The 9,352-nt window shown below is 47.7% G+C and overlaps 3 non-coding genes across 3 annotated transcripts; 2 read left to right on the top strand and 1 right to left on the bottom strand.

The window, feature by feature from the left end:
• Positions 1-3,984: 3,984 nt before the first annotated feature.
• On the top strand, positions 3,985-4,057 carry trnak-uuu (transfer RNA lysine (anticodon UUU)). Its single transcript has one exon. It is a non-coding gene; the product is annotated as a tRNA-Lys (tRNA).
• Positions 4,058-5,357: 1,300 nt separating this feature from the next.
• Positions 5,358-5,431, bottom strand: trnai-aau (transfer RNA isoleucine (anticodon AAU)). The gene has a single exon. It is a non-coding gene; the product is annotated as a tRNA-Ile (tRNA).
• Positions 5,432-8,533: 3,102 nt separating this feature from the next.
• Positions 8,534-8,607, top strand: trnan-guu (transfer RNA asparagine (anticodon GUU)). Its single transcript has one exon. It is a non-coding gene; the product is annotated as a tRNA-Asn (tRNA).
• Positions 8,608-9,352: the final 745 nt, after the last annotated feature.

Here is a 9,352-nt window from a genome sequence, read left to right as displayed (position 1 = left end):
GTGTTTTTCCTGATTCTTTCAAAATTTTGTCCATGCTTGATTTATTTGTCAGCCGCCTCCTTCGTAGCATTCCCCTCGCTCCGTTTTCTTTTTCTTGTTCTTCTCTCTTTAGATCGCGTGTGTGCGTTTTATAAAAGTCACTTTTTGGTTTTCCCTCGTTAACATTATCTCCTCATGTTGTAGGGACTGGAAGAGCTTGGCTGCAGCGACTAGGAAGGCAAGCTGGGGTACTGGGGAGGCGGCGGGTGGAAAGCTGCGCTCGGGTCTACGGGAGGCCGTGGCTGCTGGGAAGCCGCGCTGGGGTCTTCGGGAGGCCGTGGCTGCTGAGAAGCCGCGCAGGAGCCCTCGGGAGGAGACAGCGGCTTCGGTGCCCCGCAGGAGCCTTCGGGAGGCGGCGGCGGCTTGGGAGCCCCGCAGGAGCCTTCGGGAGGCGGCGACTTGGGAGCCGCGCAGGAGCCTTTGGGAGGCGGCGGCTTGAGAGCCGCGCAGGAGCTTTTGGGAGGCAGCGGCTTGGGAGTCGCGCCAGAGCTTTCGGGAGGCGGTGGCTTGGGAGCCGCGCCGGAGATTTCCGGAGTCGGCGGCTTGGGAGCCGCGCTGGAGTCTATGGAGGCGGTGGCTGGAAAGCCACGCAGGAGTCCTCGGGAGGCGGCCGCTTGGGAGCCCCGCAGGAATCTACGGGAGGCGGCGGCTGGGAGGCCGCGCTGGGGTCTTCGAGTGCCGACGGAAAAACACAAGAGTCTTGGAAAAAATCAATCAGGAGTTACCACGGGGAACAAGAGGAGTCCAAATTCCCAGGAAAGGGAAACAATGGGAGAGTCCAAGGAACTGGAAGACGTCCATCCGGGGGAACATTGGGAGCAGAACTCATGGAAACAAAGAAGAGACGAACTTGCAAACGGTGCTTTTGAAATAAATTAATCAGGGGTTAATTGGCTCCAGCCGAGTGTCAAAGGAACAGGAATTGGAGGCGGAAGAAACCAAAACATGACTCAGGGGCAAAACAGGAGCAGAGTCATGACAGGTTAATTCCATCATTTTGAATCTCCATCCATTCATCCATCCATCGTCGTCCGCTTATCCGTTACTGGGACGCGGGGGCAGCAGCTTCAGGAGGTCACGCCAAACACCCTTCTCCCGAGCGTCATCCACCAGCTCCGACTGGGGGATCCCGAGACGCTCCCAGGCCAGCGTAGAGATATAATCTCTCCACCCGGTTCTGGGTCGACCCCTCGGTCTCCTCCCAGCTGGACGTGTTTGGAACACCTCCAAAGGGAGGATCCTGATGAGATGCCCGAACCACCTCAACTGACTCTTCTCAATGTGGAGAAGCAGCAGCTCTCTCTTATGGACAACAGTGCGGCAAAGGGATTGCAATACCGCCCATGCTGCCCCAATTCGCCGACCAATCTCCAAATCCCTAATCCCCTCACATGAGAACAACACCCCGAGATACTTAAACTTCTCCACTTGAGGCAAGATCTCAGTCCCTACCCAGAGAGAGCAATCCATCCGTTTCCGGTTGAGAACCATGGTCTCGGACTTAGAGGTGCTGATCCTCATGCCAGCCGCTTCACACTCAGACGCAAACCGATCCAGTGTGAGCTGTAGGTCACGCGATGATGAAGCCAAATCATCTGCAAAGAGTAGAGACTGGATCTTCAGGCCACCAAACCGCAAACCCTCCTCACCAGAGCTGCGCCTCAAAATCCTGTCCATGTAGACCAAGAACAGGATTGGGGACAAAGCACAACCCTGGCGAAGACCAACCCTCACTGGGAATACATCGGACTTGCATCCAAGTATACGAACACAACTCCCGCCCCGGGAATAAAGAGACTGAACAGCCCTCAGTAGAGAACCACTCACCCCATCCTCCCGAAGCACCTCCCACAACCGATCCCTGGGCTCCCGGTCATACGCCTTCTCCAAGTCTACAAAGCACATGTAGACGGGTTGGTCATACTCCCAGGAACCCTCGAGAATGGTCGCAAGAGTAAAGAGTTGGTCCGTAGTTCCACGGCCAGGACGGAACCCGCATTGTTCCTCTTGAATCCGAGGTTCGACTATCGATCGGACCCTCCTTTCCAGCACCTTGGAGTAGACCTTACCAGGGAGGCTGAGGAGTGTGATGCCTCTGTAATTTGCACACACTCTCTGGTCCCCCTTTTTAAATAGAGGGACCACCACCCCCGTCTGCCACTCGTCCGGTACCGACCCAGATCTCCACGCAATGTTGAAGAGGCGTGTCAACCACGACAGCCCATCAACACCCAGAGCTTTCAGCATTTCAGGACGAATCTCGTCAACTCCCGCAGCCTTGCCACCGTGCAGTTTTTTGACTACCACAGTGACTTCAGCCCGAGAAATTAACAAAGACTGCCCATCAGCTTCCAGCTCTGTCTCCCTTACCTGGGGCGGAATATCCGGATTCAGGAGTTCTCTTTCCAACAACCAATTACATCCTCTCTTGAAGTCAGCAGCAAACCATCCTTGCTGTAAACAGCTTGAATGTTCCGCTGCCTCCCCCTCTTGAGGTGCTTGACTGTTTTCCAGAAGCGCCTTGGTGCCGATCGAAACTCTTCCTCCATGGACTGTCCAAACTTCTGCCACACCCGCTGCTTGGCCTCAGCAACAGCCGAAGCCGCAGCCCTTCGAGCCAGACGGTACCTTGCAACTGCCTCAGGAGTCGCACAAGACATTAGGTCTCGATACGACTCCTTCTTCAGTCGGACGGCTTCCCTGACCTCTGGTATCCACCAAGATGTCCTCCTTGGGTTGCCGCCCCTTAAGGCACCGATGGCCTTCAGGCCACAACTCGCAACTGAAGCTGAAGCAGCCATGGCGGTTTTGAACACTGACCACTCATGCTTGATGTCCCCAACCTCCACAGGGATGCGTAAAAAAGCTTCCCAGAGGTGTGAGTTAAATCCTCCTCTGACGGCTTCGTCCTCCAGACGTTCCCAGTTCACCCGCACTATCCGTTTGGGTTTACCTGGTCGGTCTAAAGTCTTCCCCCGCCATCGGAGCCAGCTCACCACCAGATGGTGATCAGTTGACAGTTCTGCTCCTTTCCGAACTCGAGTGCCCAGAACATGTGGCCGCAGGTCAGATGAAAGGCGCTCACCCTAGGTGAGCTGGGGATGTTTTGGGCTCGATGTCTCAAAGTTCTGATCACTCCAAGTTTTTGTTCTACTGGGTGATGAGAGTAAAACTGGAGGTATTGGTCGGCGTGTGTTGGTTTTCTGTACACTTTGACGTTGAGGCTTTTGTCTGCTTCAATGTTTACGGCACAGTCCAGAATAGGTAGTCTGTTGTTTTCCACATCTTCTCGGGTGAATTTGATGTGTCCTTCTACCAAGTTGATGTGTTGTGTGAAGGGTTCTACTTCATCCTTTTAGATTAGGACACAGGTGTCATCCACATATCTGAACCAACAGCTGGGTGGTGTGGCCTTGTATGAAACAGTTAGAACTGACGAAGCCTCCTGAATAGGAGACGAAACGTATTATTTCACTATTACTAGTCTGGTTGACCTGATTGAAACCGTTGCGAATCTGAGACTCAAATGCTGAGCCAAAGAAGAAGAGAAAGACAACTCTGAGGTTCACTGATGATGGAGAAGCAGTATTTCATTCCTTGAGTACATTTTAAGAGGTGTTATCAGGGGGTTAGATTGGGTGTCGGGAGCCTCAGTACAGTTTTTGGAAAGACGAAATTGTCCTACATCCTTGTGCCCACACAATGCACCCAGAGTCAAATCTTTCCTTCAATGTGTTATGTTTGTGTGTCTGTTTGCTGTCTGTCACTCAAACACAGAGCTAAGTGGTCTCATCCTTCAGTTGTCTAGACCTGTACAATTGCTATCTGCCAGTGGATCGTAAATGTCTGGGCTGATACATCAGTCTCGACCAATACTGTTGCGTTGCAAACCGTGCATTGAACCGCGCAACATCCCCTCCTTCCACACCACGACCCATTTCCAGAGCCTGGATAGCTCAGTCGGTAGAGCATCAGACTTTTAATCTGAGGGTCCAGGGTTCAAGTCCCTGTTCAGGCGATGGTTTTATCAGGCACATCGTCTCTTTTTTTTTGTAAATGAAAGACTGGTTGTTTGTTTTGTGGTTGTGGTGGACTAATGTGAGTCGTGTTTCGAAAAAACAGAATCTTTGAACGCTGGCCAGTGTCTTTTCTCTCCACGCTGCACACGCATCCAAGCAGACACAACGTAGAGTGCCAGCAGGTGCAGAGTCCCAGAGGCGACAGAAGAATCACTGATTACACTGAAGGTTATATATTTTCCACACTATAAGGTGCATCTGATTATAAGACGCACCTTGAATGAATGGCCTATTTTAAAACTGACTCCATATATCGGCATACTGTACCGGGTGCTTGGGGGTGTGGTGTCTTAGCCAGTGGGATGATGGGTAGGGACACACAGGTGTGACTCATTCAATAGAGGCTGTATGCCACGCACTGGGGAATCTTTGTTGTGAAGACTGAACAAACGACACACAGAACTTGACCTGCGACTCCGACTCCTTTGTCCTGCCATAGTACCACATGATGAGGCACATAGAATAGAAGCTAGAGTCGTGGCTGGGGTTGCGTTATGTATCCACTAGATATAGTAAGGAATAGGAATATATAGGAATATAGGAAGTCTCAAAACAGTGCAAAGCAATAACAATATAACAATAACCCAATAACTCAACGTTGTTCAAACATTAATGTCCAGATTCACAATATGACCAACCTTGTTCAGTGGTAAAGAGAAACAGGAAAAGCTCACTTTATCAGTTCATTCCTCATCCACGAATCCCTGGAATTCTTCTTCTTCAGTGTCTGAATTGAACAGTCCGGCGAATACAGCATCCAACATGCCCGACTCCGTCTGGTCAAAGTCATCATCATTCGAGTCAGTGTCGCTGCTGTTGTCTGGCAGTTCAATGATGATTCCTGCCTCTCTGAAAGCTTGGACTACAGTTGAGACTGATATATCAGGCCAGGCATTTACGATCCACTGGCAGATAGAGGCGTATGTTGTTCGGCATTGTCTCCCTGTCTTGGTGAACGTGTGTTCGTCTTCTATCATCCACTGTTCCCACACAGTTCGCAGTCCAGCTTTGTATGCCCTGTTGACACCAATATCAAGCAGCTGGAGTTCTTTAGTCAATCCAGCAAGGCGACAAGCCCCGAATTCGTGACCCGGTTGTTCAATGTTGAATTCGAACGTCTTTTCTTAAACCATCCCTTCAGGTTAGCTTTGAGGACGATGATGACGACTGGAAAGTTTTCTTTTGGCAAGGTCTTCCTGTTAAAATTACCAGTGGGTGGAATTTTCTAAAATCAAACAATGGCCAGTAAGGGGATCGAACCCATGACCTTGGCGTTATTAGCACCACGCTCTAACCATCTGAGCTAACCGGCCTGCTCATATAGAGGTTTAAGGATACAACTCTCTGTGGAATGAAGAATCTGAGCTTCAAGTTCTTTTGTGCACATTATCTTATCTTATCTACCTTATCTGTGTTGTCTACATCCTAATGTCCCATTCATGCGTTCAAAAGGGATCATTGCTGCCGTTCATGGTCTGTTGCTTCTGAATGCAAATGACACTATACATGCGTGAGAATGAACATCACAGATTACGTACGAGAGTATCATGTACGTATGTACCATTCCGTACTAGAGTATGAGCATGAGACTTCCTCTGTCCGAATGGAGGAGCGGCTAGAAGAATTGGGGTGTAGACAGGAATGTCTGTTTTCTCTGGAGCTCCCTGAAGGTCTTGTCTCAGCGACTCTGCCTGGAGGTCAAATGTGGGCGTGCACGTGTGTGACGATGTGTATCTGGTACGAGGAACGCCCTTGATCCAGCCTCTATTTATTGTGTTTGTACTTTGAACAATTTGATGGATAGCGATGCCAAGCGATGAGACGATGCTGATGTGGAATAAACCGAAGCTTGCATCACACTGCTTCTGTGGTTCCTTCTGCCCTGACTTGACGCCCTGAGAAGTGTATCACCCGCTGTCCACACAACACGAACACATTCACCATAGAAATGGAATGTATTTACAGTAAATGCACACACATGCCGTAATCCTGATTGAATGTTCTCTGGTCCCTTATTTTTTTGGTTTTGTGTTTCTCACAGATCGGATGGACAGATTTTCAGAAATACAGAAGTATTGACCCTTGAAAACTTTGCTCCTTGTTTGTGGCAGGCTGACTCTTCCAAATCCCAGCTACGGTTAATGATGTGTCAATAAGTTACATTTACTTTTTACTTTGCATTCCAGGACAAAATCACGTGCTCGGAGGTCGGGCAGCGTCCGGTTCCTTTCACGAGACTGTGGCAACAAAGAAAATAAATGAAGGGTCCAAATGATGCAAATTTCAGTCAGCTGCTGTTTTGCTTGATAAAACAACTCATACATTTTAAATGTATGTAGAACCAGGAAGGAACAAGGACGTTGAAAACACTGTGTTCATTTTAAATGGGACTCCACAATCCTTGTTCCTAACCAATAAACTGATGCTATTTAAACTGCACTCTGATGCTCTAATATAATTTGTTCTCAAAGTAGTTTTATCCTCGATTAACCAGTGACACCTGGTGATGCTGTGTAATAATGGATTTTCTATTTGTAAACTTAAATGTAATGATGAGGCCACTACTTTTATATTCACTCACCGTAACACGACAAAGATGTTGCTTTCATTCGTGAAAAGGTTTGTGTTGCAAAAACAAAATCATCAGTTGAGCAGCAAAAGTACATTAATTACTACATAAATGTCAGATCAAAAGAGCAAAATATAATTTAAACAATCAATATAAACAGTCCAAAAAAATTGCTCAAAGCTGTGATTGCTGAACTTTGCAGAATTTAACTAGTTATTCCAGTTTCTATGCAGCTGCTGACGACCTTTTGAAGGTCAGTTGTCAGGATGGCCGAGCGGTCGAAGGCGCCAGACTCAAGGTGATAAACCTTCCTAACCATGGGACAAAAAAGACCATCTGAAATACAGACACAAGCAACTAATATATTGAAAATATCTGGCTTTTCTTGTCATTTAATTTTGTCCAAATCTTCATTGAAGTCAGCATCTTGGAGAAAACCACCTGTGATTTGGAATCCGACAAAAGAGTCAAACGTGTATTGAACTTTTGTTGTGTTGAGTTAAACTGTGGGACCATATTCTGCAGTTCCTGTGGGGAAAACAACAAGTAGTTCTGAATGTAACTTCACTTCTTTGAACATGTGTGATGCACTGCAACAGGTTTCGCCATTACTTTATCTACTCCAAGGCTCTGCCTCTGCCTGTAGCGATAAGTTCCTACCCAGCAGTCAGTTTTACGTGAAACTGATGGAATTGTGCAAACATGCTTTTAGATCTCTAGCTTCCATGCAGGAAAATCATGCTCAAGATTCTGATGCTTCACTGGCTAATTGTTTAAGGACCATGTTTATCATCCCGAGTTCCAGCATGAGCCCCTCAATATTGGGTGGAAGTTCTGTATTACAGTCAAATGCTGCCATTTCGTGGCCTGACCACTAATGAGTGGCTCTTGTTTGAGATGAATCTCTCAACTTTAGCTTCCATGCACCGCTGTGACTATAATCCCCTTTCACCCCTCATTTCACTGCCACATCTGACATCTGACTCTCCTGGTGGCCCATTGCAGAGAATCACAAGAGGCAGCTCAGCAGTCTGAAGCATGAAGCAGGTGACCACAGAGCTGCTAAAAACACTGGAAACACACGGCCACGCTCTCGTGCCTCTGACCACCTGTAGTTCATTGTTGAGTCCAATGAAAGATCAACTGTGTCGTCTGTAAACACCAATGTCTCTCATTGGTCGATTTGTTTATGCTGCAGTGCTAATATTTACCACACGAGCCTGATTTGCACATGCGTCGTGCTAGAGCATTACAGCGTCCCTACGGTCCTGGTATATGTACTACATTGATTTGTTCTGGAGTTCTGTGTTTGTGTGACAGAGACTCAAACATCACACAGAGAAGGGAGGATTTGCCTCTGCAGTCGGTGCATCGTGTGGACACAAGGATGTAGACCACCCAGATTAGAGGCAGATAAAATACTTGAGTTAGTGGACTGTTTTTATACTGTTCTCTGAGCCAGATGTTTCCTTTCTCAATACCATATGAGGAGGCCTTGATTGAAAGTCTCAGCAGGTGACCTGGGGTGCGAGAGGTGCCAGGTACAAAACCCAGATGAGCCCCATCTGAGGGACTCCTTTGAGAGTTTTAGTTTCTGTGCACCCTCTGTAACCATACTGCCCTATATCACCACTAGTGAATGGGCTTGTTCCAGAATGATCTTTCAACTTTAGCATGATGAGGTTCCTGCAATGAATTTGATCAATCAATCGATAGGTATCAATAGAGAGCAGCTGACCAAAATGAGGATCAGTTTCCCACACTGGGAGTCAATGGTGGCCTAAGTTCCCGACCGTATGGAACATGTTTACAAACGTTTGATCCAGATGTTACATTGCTGTTCCATGTCTCTGTGGCGCAATAGGTTAGCGCGTTCGGCTGTTAACCGAAAGGTTGGTGGTTCGAGCCCACCCAGGGACGTAGACTGTTTTATGGATACTAAATTGTGTTTCGACTGGGCTGTCAAACTCAATCCCTGAAGGGGAAACAAAGGCTTTGAATTCAACTGCAATGATACAATTGAGAATGTGTGTGAATCGAAACAAAACTGGACACCACTTGTACATAATCTGTGATGTTCATTCTCACCCAGGAGAGCTGTTATACTGGTGTTTTGGAAATGAAGAGACAATGCTCTGTGGAATAAAAATCTGAGGTTGTTTGTGAGAGTGCTCAGTTATCCGGGTGATCACGCAGCAAAGGTTTGAATCAGGATCAACCGGACTAGTAATTGTCAAAGAAAACCTTTGGCCTTCTATCCAGGAGGCTTCGTCAGTACTATTGAGCTGGGTTGGAGTTCAGGCTTATATCAGGCCATCTGAATGGGACAAGATGTTGATGGTTGACCAGTTGACCTGATTCAAACCTTTGCTGCGAATCCGAGACTCAAATTCTGAGCCAAAGAAGAAGATAAAGACAACACTGAGGTTCACTGATGATGGAGAAGCAGTATTTCATTCCTTTCATACATTTTAAGAGGTGTTATCAGGGGGTTAGATTGGGTATCGGTAGCCTCAGTACAGTTTTTGGAAAAAGACCTGTACAATTGCTATCTGCCAGTGGATCGTAAATGTCTGGGCTGATACATCAGTCTCGACCAATACTGTTGCGTTGCAAAGCGTGAGTTGAACCGATGATGCGCAACATCCCCTGCTTCCACACCACG

Source organism: Synchiropus splendidus, chromosome 10 (genome assembly GCF_027744825.2).
Source record: "Synchiropus splendidus isolate RoL2022-P1 chromosome 10, RoL_Sspl_1.0, whole genome shotgun sequence".
Classification (NCBI taxonomy): Eukaryota; Metazoa; Chordata; class Actinopteri; order Syngnathiformes; family Callionymidae; genus Synchiropus; species Synchiropus splendidus.
This window is presented reverse-complemented; position numbering and strand designations above follow the sequence as displayed.